This window comes from Taudactylus pleione, unplaced genomic scaffold (assembly GCF_031769625.1).
Source record: "Taudactylus pleione unplaced genomic scaffold, aTauple2 ptg000392l, whole genome shotgun sequence".
Taxonomy (NCBI): domain Eukaryota; kingdom Metazoa; phylum Chordata; class Amphibia; order Anura; family Myobatrachidae; genus Taudactylus; species Taudactylus pleione.
The window spans coordinates 2,298,057-2,315,747 of NW_028284793.1; positions in this window are offsets into that span (position 1 = coordinate 2,298,057).

Consider the following 17,691-nt stretch of genomic DNA (forward strand, 5'->3'; position numbering starts at 1 on the left):
AGGATGTTAATATGCTGAATAGAAATGTACCCAGATGTTCCAGCAATTTGAGTAGGGAGGAGCTTAAAGCGCTAAAATCTTTGTCTTCATATTCTGATGTTGTTATACGACCCGCAGATAAGGGCGGGTCGATTGTTATTCAAGACCTTGACAAGTATACTGCTGAAGTGATGAGACAACTCAGTAATAAGTTGGTATACATGCGTCTTGATGTGGATCCCACTGCAAATTATAAAGGAATTTTACAGGAATGTTTGGAGGGGGCGGTACTGGAGGGCATCATTTCACAAGAATTGTGTGATGCTCTACTGCCTCAGTATCCCATTACTCCTATATTATACACTTTACCAAAAGTGCACAAATGCTTGGACAACCCTCCGGGGCGTCCAATCATTTCGGCCCGGGGATCTCTATTTCAACCAACATCTGTATTCTTAGACACACTTTTACAACCGTGTGTCATGGGACATCCAGATCATTTGCTAGATACTACATCTTTTCTTAATAAATTGATACAATTGGGTGACATCCCACAGGAATGCTACTTGTGTAGCATAGATGTTTCAAGTCTTTACACTATCATCCCTAATGATGAAGGTATTAGTGCAGTATACAGTTTGATTGATGGTAATCCTCTGTATAAGGGGCCGGTTACATCATTTGTTACTAAATTGTTGGAAATAGTTCTTACCCACAACTATTTCATTTTTGATGGGAAAATTTATTTGCAGCGCAGTGGGTGTGCGATGGTGTCGAATGTGGCCCCATCGTACGCCAATGTGTATATGATACATGCAGAACGTGACATATTTTTTTCTTCTGAGATGTCAAGCTATATAAAATTTTACACCAGGTATATAGATGACCTCTTTATTGTATGGTCCGGTTCAAAAGAACTGTTTGAGGAATTAATAGACAAGCATAACCATTCAGGGAGTCCAATTAAATTAACATACAACATTGATGAATTAAAAGTAACTTTTCTTGATGTTGAGATCACTAAATGTGGGTCTAAATTAAATACGTCACTGTTCAGCAAAACCACTGATAGAAATACGACTTTACACGCTAATAGTTTTCATCCTAGATCATCTAAATATGGTCTTCCATTTTCAGTTTTTACGTGCTCGTCATATTTGTAGCAGTACTGAGATGGCCTCTGAAAATATTGATGGGATGATTGTCAAGTTTTTGAAACGGGGATATAAACGAGATTTACTGGATAGAGCGAAAGCTCGTGCTATGTCATTACCCCGTGAACATCTACTGCACCCTAGTGATAAAGTACAACAGACAGAGAGATTCCCATGGGTGAATCACTATAATACTTTAAGTAAGGAGATTAATATCATCTCTAAAAAACATTGGCCCATAATAAAGAAGGATAGTGATCTTAATCTAGTAGAAACATCCCTCATGCCTTGTTATACTAGGGGTAAGAATATACGTGACTGGGTGGTTAAGACAGATATAGGACAATTAAGGGCCAAAGAACAGGATCATTTTTTTAAAACTAAAAATGGATGTTTTAAATGTTTGAACTGTCTTACCTGTAGATATTTAAGTACAGGTGACAGTTTTTTTCACCCACATAGTGGTAAAAGGTATTCTATCCGTCACCGGGTGGGCTGCACCACTAAGTTTGTGGTGTATATGATCACCTGTCCATGCGGTCTTAACTATGTGGGCAAAACTGATCGGACCCTTAGGGAGCGAATGGCCCTACACCGGTCGGCCATTAGGGCTGCCCTTTCAACTGGCACCAGTGACCAACCGGTGATACGGCATTTTTTGGAGGTGGGTCATAATTTATCAGTTCTTAGGTATATTATTATAGACCACATTCCACTATCTATTCGTGGTGGTAATCGATCGCGTAAATTGCTCCAGTGTGAGGCACGCTGGATTTATAGACTTGGCACATTGCAACCAAAAGGATTGAATGAAAATCTAGGATTACATTGCTTTTTGTAAATTAGGCAGTTAGTCTTTTTCCCTGCTGTATTTTGCACCTATCTGGCAATTGAATGTATTTTGATCGTTTTGTGAGGCTATTATGGAAAAAGTTTAGTGTATTTATTATTAGTTTCATTTGTTTTTTTTTTGGGGGGCATCTGTGAATAATATGCCTATACGATTTGGGGATTACATTTGTTTATTCCTCTTTGTGATTTGCTGCTATGTTCATTTTGTTTTTAGTATTGTTGCCGGGCAACGGGGGTCGTGCTGATGACATCACAAGTGGGCGCTCCTTAGCCGGACCCGGAAGCCGTGGCGACACACGTGGTGTGGTGAGGGGTATATGTAAGTGTGCTGTTTATCATACATTTTGTACCTTGACAAAGATGCAATAAAGCATCGAAACGTTGGAATTATATCCTGCTTATTTGCTTTATTTATACCAGAGTGCCGCCGATTTGGTGTGTATATATATATATATATGTATATGTATATATATATATATATATATATATATTGTTTTCCCCAACATCCCATAAACAAATTTTCAAAACTTTGTGCAAAAGTTGTCCCCATCGCCGTACCACAAATTTGCCTATAAAAATTATCTAAAAACTTAAAATAGTTGTGATTGAGAATAAAAGACATTAGGTCACAAATAAAATCTTTATGTTTTTCATTGATTGTTGTATCCATTTCCAGGAATTCTCTGCATGCATTTATTCATTTTGTATGTTCTATACATGTGTACAGTGATTGTACATCTATGGTAGCCCATATGTATGTATCACTCCATTCCATATCTTTTATCATTTGTAATACACTTGTTGTATCCTTCAGGTATGATTGGAGGTTTTCAACATATTTCTTAGAAACACATCAACGTATTCTGACAAATGCGAAGTCAATGATTCAATTCCTGCTATGATAGGCCTTCCTGGTGGTGCCGTAGTTGATTTGTGGATTTTGGTAAGAAGTAAAAGATTGGGGTAATGGGGCTGGTCAGCATTAGATATTGAAACTCATCCTAATTTAGAATACCATTGTGTAGTCTGTAAACTAACAGGGTTCTCAATTCATCTATATATTGTTCCAGAGGATCATTTTCCAGCACAATGTATGAGTCTTTGTCCTTTAATATTCTGTCAGCTTCTTTTATATAATAGGATCTGTCCATGATCACCAAGCCCCCCCCTTTACCAGCTTGTTTTATAACCAAGTCTTGATTTTGTTGTAAATTCTTTAAAGCTTCCTTCTCCTAATTTGTCATGTTGTTCTTTTTGGTGTCCTGTATCTCTCCATCACATAAATCTTTTTTTACTAATTCAGAGAACATATTGACATAGCTTCCTTTGGATTCTAATGGGTAGTACTTAGACTTACCCTTCAGGCCTGATTTTAATTCTTCCTTGTTGTAATTACTAATAATTGCGTTCTCTTTCTTAAGGAAGTGTCGTTTAAGTGTGAGGTTCCTCACAAATTTGTTTAAGTCAATGAATGTTTTGAACTTATTTCCATTTCCAGTTGGAGCAAAACTAAGACCTTTACCTAGGACTGATACTTCATGTTCTGTCAGGATGTGTTTGGATAGATTAAATATGCCAGCTTTGCAGGGGTCCACTACATATATCTTGTTGCTCCTTCCTCCTGCCGCCCTGTTTTCCTCTTCGTCTGTGAATCTTCTTTGTATGGGGGAAGCTAATTTCATGGTTTCTTTGAAGAATGTTCTTTTTATGTTTGGGGGTCTTGGATTCATATCTGGGGATAAAAAATTATCTGTGTCACTGTTGGAATCAAGTATTTGTAAGCCCATGAATCTTTTCTTGACCAGGATTTTTTTCCATTAGGGGAGTTGTTCTCATCTTTATTGAAATAGTTGAATTTCTTTTTATATGGAACATTTTTTAACCAATTGTTTAGATTAAACCTTTGGTACATAGCACTCTGTCACTTTTATACTTATTGAATATATATTTTCCTTTTTTTTACTTGTCACTTTATATACAGCCAATTAAATAGTGTATATTTTTATACACAAAAATTTTTTTTTTGCACTAAAGCACTTTAACATAGCCTTTTAGTAATACTCACACTTGTATACAAGGCACCATTATTTTGTAACAATTTTTGGTTTGTTCACACATAATATACATTTTATGTACTAATGAACATTTTACATATATATTGAACACTAATAGGTGCTAACACCCAAGTACATCATTACACATTTCCTATTAAGGGCTGATTAACTACAGCCCTATATCTCTTCAGCTATCAGCTGCCACCTGAAATAAATACAGGGGTGTCAATTTGTACTTGCCTTCACATTCTGTTATATTACACTGTAGATAAATTAACTATCAGGCACAGAAACCTTCACCTTTTTTTGCACACATATATATATATATATATATATATATATATATATATGGTGCTTCTTTATATATATATAGTGTATATATATCCATCCTTGGTCTGGAACTCCCAATAACAATTTTAACTACTGCCGGTGCCCTCACAAAAAGAATGTACAGTGCACAGGTGTGGCACTCATGGCATCTTAGAATGAAAACTCAGAGATAGGCTAGTGCAGAGTAGTAGTGGTGAGTATGGAGGGGTCTGGGAAGTACTGTAGTACAGATAGGTAGTGGTGAGTATGGAGAGATCAAGGGGTAATGCAGATAAGTAGTAGTGAGTATGAATGTGTCAGGGGGTTGTGCAGATAGGTAGTGGTGAATATGGAGGGGTTGGGGGTAGTGCAGATAGGTAGTTGTGAGCATAGACAGTGGTCAAGGGGGTAGTGGAGATAGGTAGTAGTGAGTATGGAGGGGTTAGAGGGTAGTGTAGAATGGTGGTGGTGAGTATGGAGGGACCAGGGAGGTAGTGCAGATAGGTAGTGGTGAGTATGTGTTATGGATTCCTAGGTTGTTCCATGTAAACCCCTAGAAACCAGGCTAACGAGGTCTTCTGCCACTATCAGCAATCCGCTGTTCCCTTAGAACCAGTACTTAAGTGGCCACCTAGACTTTATACTCAGTGCAGCAGTGGTTTACACTGATTACCTTCAGAAACCAGAGAATAGCAGGAGATACTGGATACTGGGAGGAAAGTCATTAGTAGAGCTAGGAAGCCGATGGTGCGGCATTGTACGCTGATGGTGTGGCGTTGTATGCCAATGGTGCAGCTTTGTATGCTGATGATGCAGCTAAAGCCCGTACTACAATTTGAAGAGTTAATATAATGGCTTGTAAGCCAGTGATGCTGCTTTGAGAGCCAATGGTGTGGCTTTGTACACCAACGGTGCAGCTAAAGCAAGTTGTACAATTTGAGTTGATGCAGCAGTTTGGAAGCAGGTGATGGGGCTTTGAGAGCCAATGGTGCTTCTTTATATGCTGATGGTGCAGCTAGAGCTGGTAGTAGAATTTGAAGCATTAAAGTAGTGGCTTGGAAGCCAGTGATGTGGCTTTGAGAGCCGATGGCGTGGCTTTGTACGCAGGTGGTGCAGCTAAAGCCGGTAGTACAATTTGAAGAGTTAATGTAGTGGCTTGGAAGCTAGTGATGCAGCTTTGAGAGCTGATGGTAGCTTGAAGGCTGATGGAGCAGCTGGAAAGCTGGTGGGGTGCTTGGAAGCCAGTACCAGCCAGGAGGCTGATGGAGCAGCTGGAAAGCCAGTTGAGTGGCTTGGAAGCCGGTAGCTGTGAGGAGGCTGACAGAGCGCCTGTAAGCTGGGGATGCAGCATGGAATATAACCAGGAAAGATGAGAATGCTAATAATACAGAAGAGACAAGAAATCCACAAGGAACGCTATAGTTGATGAGGCGGCAATAGGCCAGCGTGTACAAAAAGAGGAAGGAACCAATCATGCCATGCTGTGGATGGCACATGACATCCTGTGGCAACCAGTTTGCCTAGTTACCGACAGAACTGGAACCAGATTGCCAGAAGGAGGTAAATTGTTAGAGGGAAGCAAGTTGTGACAGTGACTTGTAACAGTACCCCCCATTGATGTGGAGTTAAAGAACCTCCAGAACCAGGTCTGTCAGGAAAATCTCAGAAGAAAAAACTTTTCAGCCTAAGAGCATGTAGGGTACTCTCAGGGACCCAGGAGCATTCCTCTGAGCCATAGCCCTTCCAGTGGATGAAAAAGTGCAAATGACCCCTGAAAATCCTGGAGTCAAAGTTCTTCTCAATGACAAATTCATGTTGAGCGTGGACCACAATTGAAGTAGGTCTGGATGGAAACTTGGGCTTGAATTTGATGGAGCTGAAGACTGGTTTGAATAAGGAACAGTGAAAGGTGTTGTTGATGCAGAGAGACTTGATTAATTGAAGTTTGAAAGCTACTGGATTCACCTGAGCAATGATATGAAATAGGCCAATAGTCCTAGGACCTAATTTCTGAGTAGCAAATAAAAAGTGGTGAGTACGTTGACGAAACTTGATGTTTTTTTTTCATAGAATGCCAAACCTAATCGCCCTTCTTAAATACACACATGACCTCCGATGCCTATCAGCAGACTCCTTGGACCGGAGAGAGACCATCCAAAGGCTTTGATGAACCTTGCTCCAAATACGATGGAGCCGAGAGACTGAAGACAAAACAGTCGAACTGGAGTCAAAAGAATTTGCTCTGGGATGTTGACCAGTGACACAAAAGAAAGGTGAAACTGAGGTCGCTGAGTGACACGAGTTGTTAAAAGCAAATTCTGCAAGCGGCAGTTGAGAAAAAACAGTTGTTATGACATTTGGAAACATAACAGCATAAATATTGCTCAAGAGACTGGTTAACACACTCAGTTTGCCCATTGGATTGAGGAGAAGAGAGACTGAGGCAGATGCCCAAGGAAGAACAGAAGGCTCTCCAAAACTGTGCCTCCAACTGTGTTCCTCGATCTGACACAATATCCACAGGTAACCCATGCAAGCTAAAGATGTGTTGGACCAACAAGCCGGAGAGTTCATTGGCAGAGGGTAATTTAGTCAAAGGAATGAAATGTGCCATATTGCTAAATGGTGCGGCTTTGTATGCGAATGGTGCGGCTAAAGCCAGTAATACAATTTGAAGAGTTAAAGTAGTGGCTTGGAAGCCACTGATGTGGCTTTGAGAGCCGATGGTGAGGCTTTTTATGCCGATGGTGCAGCTAAAGCGAGTAGTACAATTTGAAGGTTAATGTAGTGGCTTGGAAGCCTGTGATGCGGCTTTGAGAGATGATGGTGCAGCTTTGTACGCCAATGGTGCAACTAAGGATGGTAGTACAATTTGAAGAGTTAATGTAGTGGCTTGAAAGCCAGTGATGTGGCTTTGAGAGATGATGGTGTGGCTTTGTACATTGGTGGTGTGGCTAAAGCCGGTAGTACAATTTGAAGTGTTAATTTAGTAGCTTGGAAGCCAGTGATGTGGCTTTGAGAGCTGATGGTAGCTTGAAGGCTGACAGAGCAGTTGGAAAGCCAGTGGGGCAGCTTGGAAGCCAGTAGCTGTCAGGAGGATGATGGAGCGGCTGTAAGCCAGGGAAACAGCATGAGCTACGACCAGGAAAGATGAGAACGCTAATCATGCAGCAGAGCTGAGAAATCCACAAGGAACACTATAGTGGGCAAGGCGGCAAAAGGCCAGCAAAAAGGGGAAGGAACCAATCATGCCATGTTGTGGATGGCACATGATATCCTGTGGTGTCCAAATTGCCTAGCAACCAACAGAACTGGAACCAGACTGCTAGAAGGAGGTAAATTGCTAGAGAGAAGCAAGTCATGATCGCGACTTGAAACAGAATGGAGGGGTAAGGGGGTAATGCAGATAGGTAGTGATGAGTATGGATGGGTCATGGTGCAGGGCAGATAGGCAGTAGTGAGTATGCAGGGTTCAGGAGGGTAGTGAAGATAGGTAGTGTTGAGTATGGAGGGATCAGGGAGTTAGTGCAGATAGGTAGTGGTGAGTATAGAGGGGTAAGGGGGTAATGCAGATAGGTAGTGATGAGTATGGATGGGTCATAGTGCAGGGCAGATAGGTAGTAGTGAGTATGCAGGGTTCAGGAGGGTAGTGAGGATAGGTAGTGGTGAGTGTGGAGGGATCAGGGAGTTAGTGCAGATAGGTAGTGGTGAGTATTGAGGGATCAGGGAGTTAGTGCAGATAGGTAGTGGTGAGTATGCAGAGTCAGGGAGGTAGTGGTGAGCCACCCAGTAACCTTTGCAATGCTGGTCAATTGTGGGTAAATGAGACCACTACACATGTACTAACATTACAGATATGCCCAGCAAGTTTGTTGTTCAAGGCACGCCATTCAGGGCTCTGAGTCACGCCATGGAACATTATGTGATGGCTGGACTTGTGGCGTACTGTGGTATTCTTCAACTAAGGATATGCTACGGCATGTAATACAGCGCTTAAACGCTGGGTGGCTAGTGCTCCACTATTGTAATTGGTACTGAATACCATACTGTTAAATTGGATGGCTATCACATTCACGCACTGTACAGTATTTGCATGTTCGCACAACCATTATTTTTAATATCACATACATACAATAAGCTCTTAGAAAGGCACGCAATCAGTACACATATTGTTAGGGGCAGATTGGGGTGGAAAACCAGCCCAGGAAATTTCTGAAAGTAGCCCTAATGGAGGTGGGTATGTTGAGAGGGTGGGGTCTGTGAAGGAGGGCAGAATACTACCTCCTCTTAGGGCCAGGAGTGGCTTTTGCAAGCCACTGAGGGCAGCAGAAACATAACCAATGTCATCAACATAACCAGTTAATATAGAGTAACAGCATGTTTTGTGCAGGGTAAAATGTGAATTTCCCTGATCAAACAATTTCTGTGTCTCTCCATGCCTCCCTGTGTTACTCCAGACCCACTATGTCTCTGCATCCCCAGGTCCCCCTGTGGCTTTCCAGGACCCCTGTGGTTCTCCAGGCTCCCTATGTCTCTCCATATACAGGCCCCCTTGTATCTCCATCCCCAGGACCCTCTGCTTCTCTCCAAGTACCACTGCATCTTTCTGTCCCCAGGCCCACCTGTGGCACTGAGCCTCATTCCCTGAACCCCAGTGTGTATCAGCCCCATTCTCTTGGCCCCAGTGTGCATCTCTCAGCCCTATTCCCCAGGCCCCAGTGTGTCTCTCTCAGCCCCATTCCCCCGGCCCCAGTGTACCTTTCTCAGCCTTAATCCCTCAGCCCTAGTGTGCATCTCCCAGCCCCATTACCCCGGCCGCAGTGCGTGTCTCTCAGCCCCATTCCCCCAGGACCCAGTGTGTCTCTCAGACTCATTCCTCCCAGCCCCAGTGCGCATCTCTCAGCCCCATCCCCCTGGGTCCAGTGCACATCTCTCTGCCCCAGTGCGTGTCTCTCTGCCCCATTCCTCCAGGACCCTGTGTGTCTCTCAGCCTCATTCCCCCCAGCCCCAGTGTGCATTTCTCCCATCCTCAGCATCAGTCCTCAGCCACCAGCCCCAGCATCAGTCCCCACTCCCCAGCCACCAGCCCCAGTTCTCAGAATCAAGCCCCAGCCCTCAGCATAACTCCCCAGCCACCAGTCTCAGTCCTGAGCATTAGTCCCCACTCCCCAGCCACCAGCACCAGTTCTCAGAATAAACCACAGCCACCAGCATAAGTCCCCAGCCACCAGTCCCAGCCCACAGCATAAGTCCCCACTCCACAGCCACCAGCCCCAGTCCTCAGCATCAGTCCCCACTCCCAAGCCAACAGCCCCAGTTCTCAGAATCAAGCCCCAGCCCTCAGCATAAGTCCCCAGCCACCAGTCCCAGTCCTGAGCATCAGTCCCCACTCCCCAGCACTCAGAATAAGTCCCCAGCCACCAGTCCCAGTCATGAGCATCAGTCCCTACTCCATAGCCACCAGTATAAGTCCCCAGCCACCAGTCCCAGCCCACAGCATGTGCGTTTAAAAAGTGCAAACTTGTCTGTGCTGTGGTGGCTGACAGCTCTGAGGGGTTACAATGGGATTTCTGGCTCATGCCAAGTGGAGTCATACCATATGCCATGTACTGTAGCGCTATGCCATGGCGTATGGAAGATCATCATTGCGCATGCCCAGCTGTCTGTATAGTAGGGCGACTAACTTTGTGCTGTACATGGGTACTGTATTGGAGCGCCATACACCCCTTTCTTGAGCACACAGTGCCATAAAGAAATTGTGGATAATGTATTAGTTAAGATTTAAAACAAATATTTATATATATTTTAAAGTTCTCGAACCCGCGGGATGAGAAGATGGTAGAAGCAGTGAGGCTAGGCATTAGCCCCCTAGCCCACATGCCTCACTCCTATACTACAGTAGTTCCTAAAGTCAAGGAATAACTACAATGCCTTAGTCCGGGACAGTGCTGACAGTACTGTACTTACATTACCCCAAGTGTGCACAGTCAGTACAGTATGTACAGTAATACAGAAAACTGGGCATGCGCAGTGCTATGAGACTCAATATGCCACAGCTTAGCGCACGACTAGGAATGCACTACATGGTGTATGGAGCAACAAACTACAGTAGCTGGGCACATCTACATATACAGTATAATGTATTGAGTTTAGTAAAGGTTGGATAACAATACTACTGTAGTGAACTGTTAAGAAAAAAATTATCAAGGTCTCGAGCAGGCGGACAGGAAGTGTAAGTAAGACGGTTCACCTAACCCCTTGCCCACAAGCCTGTCTTAGAAAGAATTGCATCTGTCGTGTATGTGATGTGGTGGCTGCGAATTACAGTACTGTACATGTAGTGAGCCTCCTTGTAGCTCAAATGGTGTATGGAGTGGCTCCATTATGTGTGACTCCCAACACACTGAGCATGTACATTACTACTACAGTATATGAGCCTCCTTACACCACAGCTATGGAGGGGCTCTACTGGTTATAGAAATCCCATTGCAACCCCTCCACTGGGCATGCGCCAGAGATCCCATTTGTAACCCCTCAGAGCTGACTGACAGCCACCACAGCACCAACCATGCTGACATTGACGCAAGTTTGTGCTTTAAACGCACAGTTTGTAATACAGAGACCTCTCTCTCAAACAGAGCCCACTAGCAGTTTCTAAAGTCATGAAATGACTATTATGTAAAAGTCTGTGACAGTGCAGAGTGGCGCTAGTGTGAAAATTCAACTGCATAGAAATACAGACAACTGGGCATGTGCAGTGATGATCTTCCATACGCCATGGCATAGCGATACATGGCGTATGGTTTGGTTCCACTGGGCATGCGCCACAGATTCCATTGTCATTGTAATCCCTCCACTGGGCATGCATCAGAAATCCCATGCAACCCCTCTACTATGCATGCACCAGAGATCCCGTTTGTAACCCCTTGGAGCTGGCTAACAGCCACCACAGCGCCAACCATGCTGACATTGACGCAAGTTTGCACTATAAATGCACAGTCACTTTGTAATGCAGAGAGCTCTCTCTCAAACAGAGCCCACTACCAGTTACTGAACTCATGAAATCACTATAGTGTCCAAGTCTGGGACAGAATTGACATTGATGCACATTTGCACTTTAAACGCACAGTCAGTTTGTAATACAGAGACCTCTCTCTCAAACAGAGCCCACTAGCAGTTTCTGAAGTCATAAAATGACCATACAGTAGTGTCCGAGTCTGGGACAGAGCAGAGAGTGGTGCAAGTGTAAAAATTCAACCACATACAGTAGTAATACAGACAACTGGGCATGCGCAGTGCAATGATCTTCAATACGCCATGGCATAGCGATACATGGCATATGGTTTGGCTCCACTGGGCATGTGCCACAGATCCAATTGTAACCCCTCCACTGGGCATGCACCTGAAATCCCATTGCAACCCTCCCACTGGGCATGGGCCAGAGATGCCATTTATAACCCCTCGGAGCTGGCTGACAGCCACCGCAGTGCCAACCATGCTGACATTGAAGCAAGTTTGCACTTTAAATGCACAGTCTGTTTGTAATGCAGAGAACTCTCTCTCAAACAGAGACTACTACCAGTTACTGAACTCATGAAATCACTAAAGTGTACAAGTCTGGGACAGCATCGAAATTGACACTTTTGTGCTTTAAATGCACAGTCAGTTTGAAATACAGAGACCTCTCTCTCAAACAGAGCCCACTAGCAGTTTCTAAAGTCATGAAGTGACTATTGTGTACAAGTCTGGGACAGCGCAGAGTGATGCTAGAGTGAAAATTCCACCACATAGTAATAGGCAACTGGGCATACGCAGTGATGATCTTCCATATGCTATGGCATAGCGATACATGGCATATGGCTTGGCTCCACTGGGTATATGCCAGAAATCCCATTGCAACCCTCCCACAGGGCATGCACCAGAGATGCCATTTATAACCCCTCAGTGCTGGCTCACAGCCACCACAGCGCCAACTGTGCTGACATTGACACAAGTTTGTACTTTAAATGCACAGTCAGTTTGTAATTCAGAGAGCTCTCTCTCAAACAGAGCCCACTACCAGTTGCTGGTCATGAGAAATCACTATAGTGTCCAAGTCTGGGATAGCGCCGACATTGACGCAAGTTTGCACTCTAAAGTATGTACTGGGCATGCGCTCCACATGTACTGAATATTGTAAGTGAAGATTTTTTTAAAAAAAGACTATATTTTCAAGGTCTCGAACCCAATGAAACAAGAAGATGGGAGAAGCAATGAGACTAGGCATTAGACCGCTAGGCTACACGCTTCACCCATTACTACTGTACTGTAGTTCCTAAAGTAATGAGATCACTACAATTTCTAAGTCTGGGACAGTGCCAACAGTACTTACATTGGCGCAGGTGTGCAATTTCAACCGCACAGTCAGTGTGCAATACAGAGCTTAATGATTTCACACTTTATTAGACATTCTTCTACCGCTTTATTATACATTCCTGATTCCATGTGGAAAACACTGTACTACTGTATAGTGTACCGAATCACCACTTTTGTCAGCCAATCATTGGGCGGTGATACAAAACAAGCATTGGAAATCAGACACATGCTCTATGTAGTTTAGGAAAAGTGACACTTTGTGGGCAAAAAGTTGTATGGACGTTATGACTTTTTTTCCAGCACTATGCTATGCTACATTATGAAACTTTGTGTGGTGTAACTCATGGCGTGGTGTGTTGAATGCCTTGCATGGTGCGCTTCATAGTGTATGGAGCAACAAACTAGCTGGGCACATCTGTATGCCACACATCTGTATGCCACACATTATAGTGTGGTATAATGTAGATGCACTACACTGTGGCATTATATGGGGGATATTATGCCACAGTGTAGTGCATCTACATTATACCACACTATAATGCCTCTCACATTTTGCCACACTGTAGTGCACCACACATTAAAGCAGCTGTAGTATCCACACATTATGTCACCTGTAGTGCCCCCACATTATGCCACCTGTAGTGCTCCCACCTTATGCCACCTGTAGTGCACACACATTATGCCACTTGTAGAGCCCACACATTATGCCATCTGTAGTGCTCACTATTATGCCACCTGTAGTGCCCACACAGTGTACTCACCAGCAGCAGCCTCAGGCAGCAGTCAGAGCAGCAATCACAGCCTCACAATGTCACTGCGTTGCTGCTGGGTCAGAATAGCATGTGATGGGCTCTTCCAATCAGAGGTGAGAACATGCTCCTCTGAGCCCACAGCAGAGACTACTGGGAGTTATTACCCATAGTGCACTGCAGTACTGAGTCTGACTGTACTGTGCTCCAATCCCCTGTGTGTAGCTGCTGGCCGGGTCAGTCACAGCCTTGATTACTGCCCAGCAAGCAGCTACACTGCACCTGCACTTTGGCTGGCATAGGGCTGTGTTCGCTAGTGGTGGGGGCCCCTTTGTGTGTGGGGGTCCTTGGATTACCACTCCTGTCACGCCCCCAACTTTATTCCGGCCTTGGTCCCTACCTCTGTTTCCACTGGTGCCTTATTTACACAAACAAAATCCTCATCAACAACATCTTCCTCATCAACATCCTCATCATCAACATCCTTATCAGTGTCAGCTACAAAAATATCCTCATTCTGGTGGACTTCCACAGCAGCATCCTCGATTTCTATGAATGATATTCCTATAAATAAAATAAACAATACAGATACACAATTAACTTAAAAAATTAGCATAAAGTGCAAATAGCAAATAGCCTCTCCCAATCTGTCAATGCTAATGAACAATGCCTGTTCCTATGGTTGCTTCCGGATTTTTCTGAATATATTATATGAATAGATCTGGCTCCGAATTAGGATATTAATGTTTTTATTAATAAATAAGTTAATTAAAGAACCAATTGTAATCATGTGCATATCAGCAATTAATTAGAGGGGTATAAAAAGACTCTCTTGGACACTCCAAACTTACCTTTGATAAAGCTGTTACGTTATACAGCAAAATGCCTCAGTGTTATAGCCTCTGTCCCATCCATCACTCTGACTACTCACTGGACACTTTAAACAAACCTGGACCAGCTTTCCGGTATCAATTGGATTTCTTTGGAATTTGTACTTGTAACCTGTAATAGTCCACACCTTGGATATCTGAGGACTCCGAGTGCAGCATATGGACTATATGCCAATAGGAACATCCCTCTACTTGGTGCCTAGGACTTGGTAACTATATCATACAGGACATTCATGTAATTTTCTATTTTTGAGACCATACGGAAAAATCCAGAAGCAACCATAGGAACAGGCATTGTTCATTAACATTGACAGTTTGAGAGATGCTATTTGCTATTTGCACTTTATGCTCATTTTTTACGTTAATTGTGTATCTGTATTGTTTATTTTATTTATAGGAATATCATTAATTGTATTTAATTTATTGTAATATAACATTTTTACCCATGTTGCCACACTCAATGCAGAGCTGCTAATCTTTTTATTGATGTTTCATTGTTAAGGGTGTGACTATCCCTGATCTAGCAACTGCTTAGTTAAACAGACCATCCCAGCGCCTCTATTATCTTTTTATTTATTTAGCCCCTGGATGGACACAGCAGCCTCTGGAGGATACAACAGCCCACGGATGGACACAGAACAGTCCTAACAAACAAGCTCTCCCTGGAGTAACTCAGCAAGCTAATGGCGCCAATAACAATGGGAGGGTACTTATATGCAATACAAAATGCACGAGAGTCCGACAGCGGGAGGATGACGTTTTGCCTCATTTTGGATTCCGACTCAGGTGAGAAAACCCAAGCCTGACTTGGATCCACTATTTTCGGGTGGGTACGGTTCTCAGAAAACCAGATTGGTTCTTCTCTACTGTTTTTGTATGACAGTATTGTGAGGTCCTATTGTTCTAATGCAATAGATGGTAGAATATAAGAGCTGTGTATCAGAGTGAGAGAACTGTTTTATGGTTGATTCAGCCATTATGCAACCTGTGTGGAAAGTGAAAGCAAGATTGAGTGTTGAAAGCCTTTACAACCCCCTACAGTGAACATAGATGTCACAGAGGCTGGGAGCGTGTTCTTGACAGCCATTAAGGAGACATTTGACAAAAGTAGTTCGTATGGGTTGAAGGTGATATCGAAAACAGCAACACAAATAAAAGTTAGAACTTACAGTAGTGATAAAGCAATTTTGCAAAGCATGGTTTGAAACCACAATAGAAAAACAGAATAAAATGTGGGCAGGTATAATTAATACCAAAATGTAACCTTTACATTTTATTTTCAACAGCCACTAAAACATTAGAATGTGAGGACTTTACTGCAGCTGCTTGTGTGGAGATTACTAGACTCCATGAAAGAGCTAGGGGAGGTAACAAGAGAAAAAAGAAATGCAAAAATGTATTTAAAGTATTGTCACATATTTAGCAATCAACCAATTCAACTATATCCATAATTTATACTTTTATTAACCAAAAAAATATTTCCTAGTTTGTCATTAATTGTTTATTCCACAGAAGAGAAATAAATAAATACCAAGGAGTCAAGGCCCCCACAGGAAAAACACACACACACACACACACACATTGGCCCCCACAGAAAAAAAAACACACACATTGTCCTGATTGGAAAAAAAACATACACATTGGCCCCCACAGGTAAAAAAAAAGGCATACATTGGCCACCAGAGGGCAAAAAATGCACGTAGAATGACCCCAAGGGGAGAAAATAAAACTACACACACTGGCCCCCACAGGGTAAAAATAAAACACACACAATGGCTCCCATGGGATGAAAAAAAACTACACACACTGGCCCCAACAGGGAAAAAAAACACACACACTGGCCCTCACAGGGAAAAAACACACACATTGGCTCCCATAGGGATGAAAAAAAATACACACATTGGCCTCTGCAGGAGGAAAAACCACACACAATAGCCCCCACAGGAAAATAATAAAGCACATTGATTCAACACTTGCCCCCACCGGGAAAAATAAATAAAACACATTGAGTCATTGCCCCCACAACCAGAAAAAATAAAATAGACATTGATTAATTTTCATTGCTACCCCCTCCCCATCAATCCCCTAAGGGAGGCTGAGTGACTTCACTAGCTGCAAAGCTAATTGCAGGAAACCAGTCTACACACCATTGAGTGCCTCCCTTCAGTAAGTCCAGGCAGACCAGTGAGTGCCTCCCTCCAGAGAGTCCAGAAAAGGCCAGTGGGTTAGAACTTGGTTCCACCCCTCCCTCACCTGGGCCCTCAACACCTCATCATCATTCCCAGCCCCATCATCTTATCACTGTCCTCAGCTCCTTATCAGAATTCAGCACCTCATCACTGTCCTCAGCACCTCATCAACATCCAAAGCCCCTTATCTCATCACCGTCTTCATCCCCTCATCACCTTAGCCCTATCATCAACATCCTCATCCCCTAGCACCTTATCACTGTCCTCAGTTCCTCATCAGCCCTCAGCACCTTATCACTGTCCGCAGTCCCTCATAACACTCTGCATTCCCGCATCACCTCAGCACCATCCTCAAACCCTCATCACCATCCTCAGCCCATCATCACCTAAGTCTCTGATCACCATCCTCAGCCCCTCATCTCATCACCATCCTCAGCTTGACATCTCATCCCATCCTCAGCCTTGTCCTTAGCCCCTCATCACATCATCCCTCATCACCATCCTCAGCAGCTCAATACTGTCCTCAGCCACTCATTACTTTACTCAGCCCCTCATCATCTTAGCAAGTCCACAGCCCCTTATCACCTCAGCCTTCATCACTGTCCTCAGCCCTCATCTACATCCTTAGTCCCTCAGTGACCTCAGCCCGTCATCACCGTCCTCAGCAGCATAGTATGCATTAGTGTCAGTGACTCACTCATTATGTTCAGTTGGGGGTGACATGCGGTGATGTGATCTATTATGACACACTTTTGCATCACCTCCTGTAGAGTTACTCTCAGCCTGGGCATGGATCTCAGCTTTGGTGTCGCACTGCACACTATGGGGTGGCACCACTGTGCAGGCTGCTCAGCTGGGACAGGCCTCGAGCCAGCCCAGGTGCAGCTCTCACTGTATTTAACAGACTGTATCGATATGCAGCAGATAAATGTCCACTGTATAACTGCACAAAATGAAGGCAGCCAATATACACTATGACTATGAGTCCTGGACAGTGCAGCCACTACCAACTGTGCCCCTCAATCTAGCTCTATAAAATTGATGCACGGGAAATGGAGCCTGCAGGCTGACCCCTAAACCTTTGGGTCCCATAGCAACAGCATCCCCTACTCCCACTATAGTTACACACCTGAGAGTTTGTATAACTTGTATAGACATGT